Raw genomic sequence first — 16,004 nt, 5'->3', positions numbered from 1 at the left:
ACGGTCTTCCTAGGATCAAAGGCATCTCTACATCTTCTTCCATGTCAAGTATCACAAAATCTGCAGGGAAAATGAACTTATCCACTTTCACCAAAACATCTTCGATAATCCCACGTGGATACTTGACAGATCTGTCAGCCAGCTGCAGCGACATCCTAGTTGGCTTGGGTTCACCTAAGCCCAGTCTCCTAAACACAGAAAAAGGCATCAGATTAATACTCGCACCAAGATCACATAGAGCTCTATGAAAATTAATGTCACCAATAATGCAAGGTATAGAGAAACTCCCTGGATCTTTTTGCTTAGGAGGCATCTTGTTTTGAACTAAAGCGGAGCAATTTTCAGTCAAATTCACCATCATGTGATCTTCTAGCTTCCGCTTATTTGCTAAGATATCTTTCAAGAATTTTGCATAACTTGGCATATTCAATAAAGCATCTGCAAAAGGAATGTTAATATGCAATTTCTTAAATATCTCAAGAAATTTACCAAATTGTGCATCTAATTTAGCTTTCTTCAATTCGGCAGGGAAAGGTGGAGGGATAACAATTTTGTTTTGTGCAATAGGTGTAAATGTAGAGTTAGAAGACTTACCTCCTAGATTTTCCACCTCATCCTCGCCATGCTTGGTCTTTTCCTCATGAGACTCGAGTGCTTTTCCACTCCGCAATTCCACAGCCTTCACATGCTCTCTTGGGTTAGTTTCCGTGTTGCTTGACAAAGCTCCTTGCTCCCTATTAGAAATCAACTTTGCCAATTGTCCAATCTGATTCTCTAACCCCTTTATGGATCCATCTTGATTCTGAAATCTCGTCTCTGTTGCAGAAATAAATTTAGTCATCATTTGCTCTAAATTGGACTTTTCCTCCCGAGGCGGCTCTGGTATGAATCCTTGGTGCATCCCATATGGTGGACCTCTTTGTTGGCGATTTTGGCTGTTTTGGCCTCCCCACGAAAAGTTTGGGTGATTCCTCCATCCCGGATTGTATGTATTCGAATAAGGGTCATTTCTAGGACGGTTCTGGAATCCCACTTGTTTCACCGGTGCTCCCTCAGGCACATAAAATGGATTGCCAAGATGGCAATCCTGCACGTCATGCTCACCCCCACACTTATCACAGAAAATTTCTTCCAGACGCATAGCCGACCCACTCATGCTCATCCCATCAATTTTTCTACTCAAAGCCTCTAACTGTGCTGAAACCGCAGACAAATCATTAACTTGATGAACTCCAGCACCTCGTCTCTGCCTATCAGACTGAGGATGATAGCTACTCGCAGCCATCTCCTCCAATAACTCATATCCTTCCTCAGCCGTCTTTCTCAGTAAGTTACCACATGCAGCAGCATCTATCATAGTACGGTTAGGAGTAATCAGACCATAGTAGAAAGTTTGAACAACTAACCCAAGCGGTAGCTCATGGTGTGGACATCTCCTCAACAAGTCCTTGTAGCGCTCCCATGCCTCGTAAAGTGACTCGTTCTCATATTGAGCAAACGTAGTAATGTCGGCTCTAAGCTTCATAGTCTTCGACGGAGGAAAGTACTTGATCAGGAATGCCTTTGCCATATCCTCCCATGTAGTGATAGACCCTACAGGCAAACAGTTTAACCACGACTTAGCTTTATCTTTCAGTGAAAATGGAAATAAGCGCAAACGAACAGCATCATCAGACACGCCATTAAACTTAAAAGTATCACAAATTTCAAGAAAGTCAGCTATATGAGAATTAGGGTCGTCAAGTGCACTTCCCCCAAATTGAACAGTGTTCTGAATCATCTGGATGATAGCTGGCTTGATCTCAAACTGATTAGCTCGGATGACTGGTCTTACGATGCTTGGACGTGCTCCATCAAGAGACGGCTGTGCATAATCCAACATTGGAATGCGACGTGGTATCTCAACTTGTCTATTGTCACGCTGTTCCTCTCCACGTTCTTGCTCGTGTCTTTCCATCTGTTCTTTGAGTCTTTGTTGTTGTCTTCGACGTCTAGCTATGCGTTCAATCTCGGGGTCAAAAGGCTCAAGCTTAAATTCGAGTGATCTTCGCATGCACCACCAGAAAAATCTGCAACACAAGGGGAGTATCAATTGGCAATAAAATAAGTAATACTAAAGAATTTAAATGAGAAATAAAAAATCGTGAATCAACAGTCCCCGGCAACGGCGCCAAAAACTTGATCGAGCAAAACTTGCACAGTGAATAATCCCAAAATTTATTTTATAAATAAAAGCTCGATTTAAGTATAGCAAGTGCACGATAGTCAAGTTATAATAAACGTAAGTGAATACGAGTATCGATCCACAGGGACTGCGTTACACTATTTTTATTCTCACGTAAAATTTCTTTAGCAACGATGAATTGAGTTGATGATTAAACTAATGTAAATTAACAATTAAAATAATTAAAATGCAAAGGAAATGTGCTCAAGAATGCAATGATTAATTTAGATTAAATCAAAGGAGAAATGATTTTGTTGGGAAATTATCAGTTCACCTACCACTCGTGTTTAAACAATTACACTCGACTTTTACTCGTGCATTCGACGGAATTCCCTAGACTAATTAATATACTCTGTCGAGCGATATTAATACTAATCTTAAACATGCAGTAATCAAGTGTCCTCAAATATTTAACAGTTCAAGATTGCATTACATTCTATGGAATCCACTAGCTTTCATCCGGGTGAATTATCACTATCGACACGTACCCAATTCCGTATATCTACTAAAATTGTAAATCCGTGGTTTATATTAGGTGATCTTATTGTTAATTATTCTATCGACATCATTAACAACATGAAATAATCAAAGGAAGTTAGCTAGGCTTCGATTGAACTAAGAAAGAACAATAGCATAAACAAATCACTAATAAAAACGTCGAGGAATAATGTTAAACAACGAGTACGGGGTAGGATCCCCTCAATTCCCAACAAATCTAGAGTTTAGCTACTAAAATTCATAATAAAAACCAACAACAATCTAAGAAACGAAAACTGAATAATGAAAATACTAAAGATGACGATGGATGCCGGCCACGACGCGTGGAAATCTCGAGGTCTTCGAAATCTCCTTTGCTCCTAGCCTTTTCTCCAAGAAAAAATGCTGAAAATAATGATCATAGACTGAAAAACGGCGCCCCAATCTCGTGTATTAGGTCTAGGTATCTGATAGAGTCCACAAAACTTGGAAACAAATCTTCTTGGATCTCGTCGCTCGCTAGGGCGGTCAAAAGTGTCCGCCCTAGCGAGATACTTCGAATAAGTTTCTCGACCATGTCCTTGGTTTCGCTGGGGCGGTCACTTTTGACCGCCCTAGCGAGAGACTTCGAATAAAACTCCTCGGCAAGACTAAAATGCTCGCTGGGGCGATCACTTTTGGCCGCCCTAGCGAGGTACTTCGAATAAGCTGCTCAATTCCTATCCACTTTTTGGCTCAATTCCTACAAAATGACCACAAAATACACGAGATCAGTCATATTCTAAATAATGCTAAATAATTGCTAAATTAACTAAAACAAACTAATATGATGCATGAATGCGACTCGAAACCAACACTAAAAACACGTAAAAACGAGTCCTATCAACCCCCTCATACTAACCTTTTGCTCGCCCTCGAGTAAAATAGGTTAAAGCACGAGATACTAACAAACTCAACAACCACAAAATTACTCAAACAAGAAATAACTAACACAAGTAAATGTCAATGGTGAGTTAACAACGTTTATGTTCATGCCTCAGTTTACTTTCCCACTACCAATCAATTTAAATCGCAACCGCATACTCATTCTCATCTACACATAAATTTCGACACTAATTTGAACGTGTGTGTGTGTCATGATGGGTCTTAGTCATTCGTACTTCAAATGGATCAATTATTAAATCATGCGTGTCACTCGATTAACACTTCAATACAAGTCTCACTAGCATGCATCCCCGTGTCCATTCATCACTAGCCACAAATTGAACTTTATTCAACTTTTAAGTACAGATAGGGGTGTCGAAAAGAAGGAAAATAAGCTCAAGTGGCTAAAAGTTGGGAGTACACCGATCATTTTCATTGTGCAATCGTCAAGACTTTTCGTCTGACTTTCCTCGTCTCCTTACATCTCCAACTTTTAGCCTAGGAATAGAATTTCATTCCTTTTATTTCGGCTCCCCCTCACCTTACATCTCCTTCTTTTTTTTTTCTCTTTTTCTCTTTTTTTTTTTTAATTGCACAATTTTCACACATGTACTCCCTAAGCTAGGAATATAATACTTTGGATCACGACTGGTTAGGAGTATGACTTTTCAATTCAGTGCAATGGAAAAAAGGTAAGTGTGAAGTTCTAGGTATCTGATACAGTCCACAAAACTTGGAAACAAATCTTCTTGGATCTCGTCGCTCGCTAGGGCGGTCAAAAGTGTCCGTCCTAGCGAGATACTTCGAATAAGTTTCTCGACCATGTCCTTGGTTTCGCTGGGGCGGTCACTTTTGACCGCCCCAGCGAGAGACTTCGAATAAAACTCCTCGGCAAGACTAAAATGCTCGCTGGGGCGATCACTTTTTGCCGCCCTAGCGAGGTACTTCGAATAAGCTGCTCAATTCCTATCCACTTTTTGGCTCAATTCCTACAAAATGACCACAAAATACACGAGATCAGTCATATTCTAAATAATGTTAAATAATTGCTAAATTAACTAAAACAAACTAATATGATGCATGAATGCGACTCGAAACCAACACTAAAAACACGTAAAAACGAGTCCTATCAGGATTATTAGTGTTCTAGTAATAATTTTTGAGTGACTTGGGATATTAATTTCTACTATGCTTGAGGTTAATGTTAGGAATTTTGGGGATATAAGTTTTGTGTTGTGATAACTTCTCTCGGGAAATATTTTCATTAAGAGAATAGCTACTCAGGCCCTTATAGACTCCGGGGCCACCCATTCATTTATCTCGGAGACGTTCGCTAGTCACTTGGATATCAAGACCATTGGACTCGATGTGAATAATTCAGTAACAGTCCCATCATGGGAAGAGTTGACAGCTACTAGTGTGGTCAGATACATTGATCTGGTATTGCACGGCCACCTAGTGTATGCCGACTTGATCGTCTTGCCAATGCCGGAATCCGACATTATTTTGGGAATGGACTGGCTGACAAGGAACAGAGTCCTTATCGACTTCCAGAAAAGGTCAGTGTTAGTAAGACCTTTGGGTAAGGAGCAGTTTCTCTTCGAGCCAGCTAGATGGAGGAGTTTTCGTCGCATGATTTCCTGCATACAGGCGCGAAGACTCATTTCAAAGGGGTGTCAGGCTTTCTTGGCCAGCATCATTTCAACACCTGACATACCCACTCCATCACTATTATATGCGTCAGTATTCAGAGACTTCCTAGTGCCTGACGACGTCACAGGTCTTCACCAGAGAGAGATGTGGAGTTTGCAATCGATCTTATGCCAGGCACTGTGCCAATCTCTAAGGCACCGTACCGACTAGCTCCAGCTGATATGTTAGAACTCAAGCAACAGATTCAGGAGCTTCTCGACGAGGAATTCATTCGCCCTAGTTTCTCACCATGGGGCGCACCAGTGCTCTTTGTGACAAAGAAATATGGGAGCATGAGACTGTGTATCGATTACTGAGAATTGAACAAGATAACAATCAAGAACAAATACCCACTTCCTAGGATCGAGGACTTGTTCGATCAGTTACAGGTAGCTACAGTGTTCTTAAAGATCGATCTTCGATCAGGATATCATTAGCTAAAGTGAAAGACGCGGATGTGCACAAGACAGCCTTCAAGACCAAATATGGGCATTACGAGTTCTTAGTGATGCCATTCGGACTGACGAATGCTCTCGCAATTTTCATGGACCTCATGAACCGAGTATTCCAGCCTACTTAGACCAATTCGTCATAGTGTTCATCGACGATATTCTCATTTACTCTAAGAGCCATGAGGAGCACAACCAGCACTTGAGAACAGTTTTACAGGTCTTGCAGAGTCGCAAGCTATTTGCGAAGTTCAGTAAGTGTGAGTTTTGGTTGGAGAAGGTAGCCTTTTTGGGTCACATAATATCTAGCAGTGGCATCGAGGTGGATCCAGCTAAGGTAGCGACAGTCAAGGAATGGGTTGAGCCGAAGAATGCATCAGAAATCCGCAGTTTTTTGGGCTTAGCCGGTTACTACCATAAGTTTTTCCAGGGTTTTCTTCGGTTGCAGTACCACTTACTTCACTGACCAAGAAGAATGCAAAATTCGTGTAGAGTGATGAATGTCAGAAGAGCTTTGATACTTTGAAGCAAGCTTTTATTTCAGCGCCAGTGTTAGCCATGCCAGTCGGGCAAGGTGATTTCGTGCTATACACCGATGCATCTAAGCTCGGGTTAGGCGCAGTGTTGATGCAACAGGGTCGGGTTATAGCTTAAGCATCCAGGCAGTTGAAGGTGCACGAGAAGAACTACCCGACCCATGATTTAGAATTAGCCGCCGTTGTCTTTGTGTTGAAGATTGACACTACTTGTACGGCGAGAAATGCCAGATATTTTACGATCACAAGAGTCTCAAGTACTTCTTCACGCAGAAAGAACTGAATATGAGGCAGAGATGGTGGTTGGAATTAGTGAAAGACTACGACTGTGAGATTAGCTACCATCTGGGGAAAGCTAATGTAGTGGCAGACGCCTTGAGCCGGAAAGTTGCAGTCATAGATCAGTTGTCAGCGCAGAGACCTCTTCAGTCTGAGATTCAGAGGTTTGATTTAGAATTTTATGGCAAGGGCAGAGCTCCAAGGCTCTCTAATCTGACAATCTAATCTTCCTTGCTAGACCGTATTCGTGCGGGCCAGCCTTCAGACGAGCAGTTGCAAAAATGGAGGCTGAAGGATGAAGCCAAGGGCAGTGTACTCTACACAGTGTCAGATGGTTTGGTGAGATACAGAGGTAGAATGTGGGTGCCTAGTGTTGATTCGATCAGAGAGGATATTCTGACAGAGGCACATGCATCTCCGTATTTTATTCACCCATGAGGGACCAAAATGTACAAAGACTTGCAGATTTTGTATTGGTGGCCAGGCATGAAGCGAGACATCCGCAGATTTTTGTCTGAATTCCTCACTTGTCAGGAGGTGAAGGCAGAGCATCAGAGGCCAGAAGGAATACTTAAGCCAATCCCTATCCCAGAGTGGAAATGGGAGAATATCGCCATGGACTTTGTAGTTGGTTTACTGAGGTCATTCAGAGGATTTAATTTTATATGGGTTATAGTGGATCGACTAACTAAGTTGGCACACTTCTTGCCACTGAAGACGACTTTCTCCGTGACGCAATATGCGGAGCTCTATATCAAGGAGACCCGAGGTTTATATCGTCATTTTGGAAGAGTTTGCATGCAACCAAGGGGGCATAGTTGTTATTCAGTACAACTTTTCACCCGCAGACAGATTGCCAATCTGAGCGAGTGATTCAGATTTTAGAGGATCTATTGCGAGCCTGTATGATCGATTTCCAGGGGACTTGGGAATCTAAGCTACCTCTAGTAGAGTTTACATACAACAACAGTTTCCAAGCATCTATAGGTTGGCTCCCGACGAGGCATTGTATGGAAGGAAGTGCAGATCGCCGGTTCACTGGGATGAAGTCGGTCAAAGAGTAGAACTTGGTCCAGAGATAGCTCAGCAGACTGCAGATGTGGTGGTCATGATTCGAGATAGAAAGAATACTGCCCAGAGTCGTCAAAAGAGCTATGCTGATAAGAGAAGAAGAGACTTTGAGTTTGCCGTAGGTGATCACGTTTTCGTGAAGATAGCACCTATGAAGGGTGTTATGCGATTTGGGAAAAGATGCAAGCTCAGTCCGAGATTCATTGGAGCGTTTGAGATTCTTGACAGAGTTGGGACACTAGCTTATTGTGTAGCATTGCCGCCGAATCTGGCCGGTGTACACAATGTGTTCTACGTCTCGATGTTAAGGAAGTACCTAGCTAACCCTTCGCATGTGTTGAGCTACGAGCCGTTGCAATTGGCTCTAGACCTGTCTTATGAGGAAAGACCTGTCCAAATCCTAGACAGACAGGAACGTAAACTTCGGAACAAAGTTACCAAGTTATTCAAAGTCCGGTGGTTGAATCAATCAGTAAAGGAAGCCACTTGGGAGACCGAGGCAGAAATGAGGAACCGATACACGGAATTATTCGGTAAGATTTAATTTCGAGGACGAAATTTATATAAGTGGGGGAGGAACTGTAGTGCCCAAGAATCAGTACACGTATAACCTATGCATTATTTAAATTGTTAAATATTTTATTTAAGCTTAAAATGATTTTAGTGATGCATGATTTATTTAAATTGAATTATTTTACTTTTTAAGTGATGCACGTTAAAATTTTTTTAAAGTTTCATGTTTCAGGCGATTACTTGAGGCGGGATCGAGGAAAAAACCGGTGACAATTTTGGCAATTTAAAATGTGGTATTTTATTTTAAGTTGAGATTGGGGCATTTTAACTAATTGATTAAGTTATTAGTATTTTAAAGCCTAATTTATTTATCAGGTGAATTTTAGAATTTTAAAACTTTTTAAAGTCTAGCACTGTGTATTTTTTTAGGGGATTTTATAGTTGAGGGGATAAACTCTTTATTAGCATTTTTAATTATTAATTTAGCATATTATATTCCCCTAATTAACTAAACTCACACACTCATGCTTTTACACACACCTAACACACGCACACACCCACTAACACACACACACTATCGGCTAAAAGACACACACATATTTCATTCCGTTTTTATTACTTTTGAGAGGAGAAATATTATGGTTCTTAGTCTAGAGTGCAGCCGCCCCTTCCCTCTATATTTCCCAGCGAATTTTCGTTGGTCTTCTTCAAGGATTTTCGCGCCACGTTCGTCCCGGATAAACCTCGCACCTTTCCCCGCTTCGGTATCGTCGGTTCGGTAAAGTTTATCAACAAAACGCACGTATGTTCTGTTATTTCTGCATCGATCTCGTCATGTTATGCATTGTGTTGTAATTTATGCGTAAAAATACATGTGATGCGTAAAAGTTTGAACAATTATGTTTAGATCACTTTTGAAACCATTTTTAGATCTAAAATCAAGTTTTTACTGTCTTTTTAAATACTGCGATTTTTCAATCGTGATTCTGAGAAAACTTTCAACACGAAAATTGTAGAACTTTTTGTTACCTTAGATTTGACAGTAAATTTGAAATATTTGGATAAAAATTGAGTGAGTTATGATTATTTTCGTGGGACTGCTCAAACTACGTTTTCAGAAAATTATGATGTTGATGCGTTCTTAAAGTTTTATTGTTGCATGCCTCGTTGGGGATCGATGGGTGATCGTTACTGCATTTAGATATGTTATGGGATATATTTAGGTGCTATTTGGTGGTTCGTTTGGGTCGGGATTGGCTTGGTTATTGTTGTATTGAAGTTACTTGTCGATGCTTGGGGACGTTTGGGGTGTTTGTACAGGTTTGAATCAATGTAATAGCATCCTAAGATGAGTCTCGAGGTGTTGGTTCATGGTACTTAGGCTTGGATTCGTGAATGATTAAGTTAGTGAATTTTCGTAATTTTCCACATACAGAGGGTACCCGGATCCCGGCACGGAGTCCGTGTCCTTTTTCCTTCAAAAATACAAAATTCCAGTGTCTACCCGAACCCGTACACGAACCCCTACACAGGGTCCGTGTACCCCCTAAAAAATTTATTTTTTTTAAAAAAATTTATTTTTATTGTTTTTAGGATTTGCTTCGGGGTTCTATATCATGGTTTAGTACGATGGTTAAAATTTATCAATGTAAAAATGTAGGATTTGTTTTGGGGTTCTATATCATGGCTTAGTATGATTATTAAACAAGGACAAGTCCCGAGTGATCTATAAGGTCATAAGCTGGTTATTTACTTCGGTGGCGAGCACGAGTTACATACGTATAAGTTACGCAAGATAAGTATTTGAAACTTATAATAGTATGTACAGCAGTGGCCCCAACCGAGATCCAACGAATCCCTCAACGCCAAGTAAGTATGTTAACGTGCAAAAAATAATATTTTAAGTTTTTGAGGTATGCTAAGTGTCTTGTGACCAAATTATGAAAGGGTTTGTAAGTTGGTGAACGTGGCCGAGGACCTCTCCACCTCGTTAAATTATGAACGGGTTTAGATCAGGATTGGAAAGCGTTAAATTATGAACGGGGACCAATCCACCCGTTAAATTATGAACGGAGGTCTCATGTATGTGGCAGTGGATCTTCCCTGTCAGTCCAGTTCTGTGGTTTAGTCTGATCAGGCGAATTATGTTATGGGTCACTTGCTTTGAAACATCCTCTACGCAAAAATGATGAAGTTATGTAAATACAAGTCTGCAAGCATGTTTATGAAAGTTTCACTGTAACGTACCGTATTTTCATACTCAAAATTTGCGGAAAAATTTAAAATTTTCTTAAATACGAAATAAAAATCTATACGGTCGTCACTACATCAGCCATTCCCAATAAAGATTTTGTTAAAAGAAAAGTTTTCTCAAAACATCTCGCATCAAACATAGAATCAGAGTAATTTAACTTTTGCATAAACTTAAACATTGCGGTCCTCGGGTTAGCCTCCCGCTCAGTCCAAGCCTGCCCCTTGGTCGCCACCTCCTGTCTCCTCATCAACATACTCACCTGCATCGATCAAGTCTAGTGAGTCTAAAGACTCAACACGTATAAACTGGAATAACGAGTACTACGTAATAAAATCGCATGCAACTTTAAAATAGGACATACATAACTTGAAACTTGAGCTTGCATAATAAACTTGAACATACATACGTACATAACTAGACGTGCCATCAACATAAACTTTCATAAACATACTGCATACTTGAACATACATAACTTCATCATTTTGCGTAGAGGATGTTTCAAAGCAAGTGACCCATACATAATAAACGTCTGATAAGACAAACCACAGTACTGGGCTGACAGGGACGTATCCACTGCCACATACATGAGATCCCTGTTCATAATTTAACAGGCCAGTTGATCCACGTTCATAATTTAACGCTTCACAACCACGATCTAACCCGTTCATAATTTAACGGGCGGATTGGTCCCCGTTCATAATTTAACGCTTTCCAATCCTAAATTCAAACCCGTTCATAATATAACGGGGTGGAGAGGTCCTCGGCCACGTTCACCGACTTCCAAACCCATTCACTTTTGGTCACAAGACATTTAGCATACCTCAAAAACTTAAAATATTTTCTTTGCACGTCATACATACTTACTTGGCGTTGAGGGATTCGTTGGACTTCGACTGGGGCCGTTGCTGCACATACTAACATAAATTTTTAAATACTTAACTTGCATGTCTTAGACATAGGTACTCGAGCTCACCACCAAAGTGAATAAGTAGCTTATGACATTCTAGTTCGCTCAGGACTTGACCTCGCATAATCATCGTACTAAACCATGACATAAAACCCCAAAACAAATCCTATATTTTTACATAAATAAAATTTTAACCATCGTACTAAACCATGATATAGAACCCCGAAGCAAATCCTAAAAAAAAAAAAAAAATTTTTTTAAATTTTATTATTATTTTTTTTTTTGAAAAGGGTGTACACGGACCCCGTGTAGGGGTCCGTGTACGGGTCCGGGTAGACTCTGGAATTTCGTATTTTTGAAGGAAAACGGACACGGACTCCGTGCCGGGGTCCGGACCCCCTCTATATTTGCAAATGCACGAAAACTCACTAACTTAACCTTGCACCCATTCAATCCAAGCCTAAGGACCATGAACCAACACCTCTAGACTCATCCTAGGATGTTATTACATTGATTCAAACCCATAAAAACGCCCCAAACGTCCCTAAGCATCAACAATTAATTCCAACACAACAATAACTCGTAATTAGGCATCGTTTCGCTTCCTACGACTTCTATTACATCCCAAGCCAAACCCGACCCGAACGAACCACCAAATAACACCTAAATACATCTCGTAACATGTATAAATACAGTAGCACAAGCCCGACGATGTCCAACGAAGCCTGCAACAAATAACTTCAAGAACACATTTTACATAAAAGTCGCAGCTTGAGCAGTCCCACGAAAAATTTCGTAACTCACTCAATTTTCATCCAAAAATCTCGAATTTTATATCAAATCGAAGTCATCGAAAAGTTCTACAATTTTCTAGTTGAAAGTTTTCTCAAAATCCCGACAGAAAAATCGCAGTTTTCAACAGAACAGTGAGTTACGAGATTTCAGATCTAAAAATATATCAAACGCATTCAAACCATTTTCCGCTCAAACGACGAACGTCACACATGAGTTTTCACGCATAAAAATAACCCAACGCATACTATGACAAGATCGATGCAGAAAGAACAGAATATACGTGCCTTTTGATATTTAAAAATACCGTAACGGCGTCACCGAAGCGGAGATAGAAGCGAGGTTGATCCGAGACGAACGTGACGCGATTTTCTTGCAATAAAATCGAACAAAATCTGCTGGAAGGTAACGGGGAAGGGGGCGGCTGCTAGGTTTCTTAGAAACCTAGGTTTTCTTCAAAAAGAATTGAAATAGAAATATGTTTGTGTGTGTTGTGAGTTGCCGTGAGTTAGTGTGTGAGTTAGGTGTGTGTAAAAGTGTGAGTGTGTGAGTTTAGTGGTTAATTATGGGAATTAAATTGCTTAATAATAAATTGACCACTAATTTAAAGTTAATCAAACCCTAACTCCCTCAATTGCCTTAATTAAAATAACAAACCCACACAAAATGCTAGATTTAAAGGTTTTAAACTCTAAAATCACTAAATAAATAAATTAGGCTTTTAAAAATACTAAAACTAAATAAATTATTTAAAATACCTCATCTTAAACTTAAAATAAAATACCACCCTTTAAATTGCTAAAAATCGTCACCGGTTCTTTCCTCGATCCCGCCTCGAGTAATCGCCTGAACAAGAAACTCGAAAACATTTAACATGCATCAATTAAACATAAATATTAAAATAATGCAATTTCTTAAATCGTGAACTAAAACTCAAATCAATGAATTAAACATGCATTAAAATCATTTAATAAAATACATAAGGAATTTAATAACTTGCACGCACGTGGTTCACGTAGACCTCAAATTTTCGGGACATCACAATCTATCCCCCTTAATTTGAATTTCGTCCCCGAAATTCGCTTATCCTCAATAATCCAAAAATTAGATTCTTAATTCTAGTATCTCAACAATCCACGCTACCGCTGCGCTACTCTGATAATTTTTTTTTTTTTTAAATCTTAGGATGTCCTTACGTCTTCTTCAATCCTAATCAGATTGCCTACCAGAAACCTCGTTTGCTAATCGCAACTTAAAACGACTTATGGTAACTTAGCTTACTTTACTACGACCTCGAATTCGGACTTTTCTCGTCATTCTCAATATTAGAAATGAAGGTTCAAACTTATCGTATCTTACCTTCTCTATAATATACCTGTAATGTCAATAACCTATTACATTAGCATTTATGCAGTCCAACCTAAGAGGTCTTAGCACCAACAGTTACTGATCAACTTCCATCCTCAGCAATACACTTACAAGTTAAATCTTATCTTAATCCCCATAATAATATTGGCCTACAATCCTTGAATCGAATATTTACCTTACGATACAAACTTACATAACTTAGCTATTTACAAGTACAACCCAAATATAAAATTGTTGCCAACCTTTCATTTCGAGTAACATAAATCCGTAAAACCCCAAAATATATAATATCGATCCTCTCCTTAAATAATAAAAACTTTCTAGCATCAATCACATGCTTAAACTATTCTCTTCACGATTACAATATAGTTAAAGCCTAAGACACTTGAACCTTCCTCATTGGAACAAATGTCCCACTTAGACGTATCCCCAATACTCAATTAATTCTAGCGTAAAAACTTAATAAGTTTCCTTTGTTAATGATGGACTAACTCTAATAAATCAACTCCACTTATAACCAATAGAATTCTAGAATCCCCATATCAAGCTTTTAGATTTCTTACTCAATAAAAATCTTAATATTCATTTATTGATAACTTATGTTGAACACCACTAATTCCTTTTGTTTTTATTTCACCCAAAAATTCCGTATGAGCAAATATCCCATAAATTTGAAATTCAACCTTACGCAGTCCAAATAGTTTTGGATAACATAATTCCAACACACATATTCACTTATTCTCAAGTTTCTTAATAACCTACAAAAATTCCCAAGACAAGATGTCTACCTCAATTCTTACATGCGTCGTCTATTAAATAACCTAATCATCAACCATACCCAACCTTCTAGAAAATCAAATTCCAACAAAGGTACAAGCTTAACTGTTACAATCATGACTAAAACTTATGACACATCGACTTAAGTTCCCAAAAAAAAATTTTTCGCTAACTCAATGTCTACTCTTATAACTTAGCTAAACGATCAACTTTACCTCAAATCGTTATCACCCTGAATTTTAAATTTGCCGCAACATTAATTTCGCTAGCGCTTAACTTTTCGAGCCCAATGTCGATTCATCTTACAATCCCCTTGATTACCATTTCTTATAATATTATAACCCAGATACTTCAAGGTTCTAATAATTCCTTTGAGCTTAAATCCTCGAGAATTCCTTTCATTTAAACCATTCAGTTATCACTTACCGCTAAACTAGTTCTCTCAATTTCTTAAAATTGTAGCATAAATTCTTAATTTCCTCGAAAATTTTATCCAATTGTCCTAAAGTACAAAAAATTTACAATTACCCATAAGTTGTTGGTGTTCCTAATTCCATCTTATAGATTTCTCGTAACACAAAGTTCAATAATTTTAAGCTTATTAAACCCAAAATCAATTCCATAACCTCGAAAAACTACTGATCTTACTCAAGTGTTCCTTAAAAGTTCGAACTAAATCCTCAAAAATTTCGAAATTTGCAATTTGGTCCTTAAAGTTCCCACAATTTATATTTTTGGCCCTACAACTCTTTGAAATTTGCATCTTCGTACCCATAAATTTTTTCGACTTAACCTCATTAACCTTAAAATTCTTTGCACTCAAAATTAAATCCCCAAAATTTGGTAAATTTGAAAATAATCCCTTAGAATATTGCTTTACACTTAGGTCCTTAAAATTCTCAATTCATGTAATTCAATCCTTAAATATATCTAGATAGAACATACACTTTAAATAAATTCTTCGTCTTATACTTCCAAAGATCGTCGTAGTCTTCGAATCATTAATCCTTACATGAAATCTTCAAAAATTAATTAAGATAGCAACCACGAACCATTTGTAATTTCTTAGAAAATCTACAAGTCCCAAAAGCATTCGTAATTGTCAAATTTAACTTATGACTCACTAGTCTAACATCAGTACTACTATCCAAAAATTAATATAGAAAAATCATTTACAACTTTTTCTAACGCCCAAAAGCAAAATTCTTACTCATGTCCAATTCCACCACACCAGCGTGCAAGAAAATTAAATAGTTTTTCATTTCATGTCGAAACATGCATAAAAATTTTAAAGATCCATTCTCAACTCATAACGACATGCAAACCCGTACTCCAAAACGTATGTCATATAAACATACAGGTGATAGAATTAAAACATGCACATGCCGAAATCATGACTTCATGCTTACTACTTAAAAGACTTTAAAACTTTAAAACTTACAGACTTGAGGTGTGACTTCGAGAGCTTCTTGCGACTAGCAGTAGGCATAACCCTTTACAAGAACACCGCTCTGATACCAACTGTAACGTACCGTATTTTCATACTCAAAATTTGCGGAAAAATTTAAAATTTTCTTAAATACGAAATAAAAATCAATACGGTCGTCACTACATCAGCCATTCCCAATAAAGATTTTGTTAAAAGAAAAGTTTTCTCAAAACATCTCGCATCAAACATAGAATCAGAGTAATTTAACTTTTGCATAAACTTAAACATTGCGGTCCTCGGGTTAGCCTCCCG

At 38.6% G+C, this 16,004-nt stretch overlaps 1 non-coding gene across 1 annotated transcript; it reads left to right on the top strand.

Annotated features, from left to right (window-relative positions):
- The first annotated feature begins 1,415 nt into the window (after positions 1 to 1,415).
- On the top strand, positions 1,416 to 1,522 carry LOC140808530 (small nucleolar RNA R71). The gene has a single exon (XR_012112950.1). It is a non-coding gene; the product is annotated as a small nucleolar RNA R71 (small nucleolar RNA).
- Positions 1,523 to 16,004: the final 14,482 nt, after the last annotated feature.

The sequence above is a fragment of the Primulina eburnea genome, chromosome 12, assembly GCF_022965805.1.
Source record: "Primulina eburnea isolate SZY01 chromosome 12, ASM2296580v1, whole genome shotgun sequence".
Taxonomy (NCBI): domain Eukaryota; kingdom Viridiplantae; phylum Streptophyta; class Magnoliopsida; order Lamiales; family Gesneriaceae; genus Primulina; species Primulina eburnea.
This window is presented reverse-complemented; position numbering and strand designations above follow the sequence as displayed.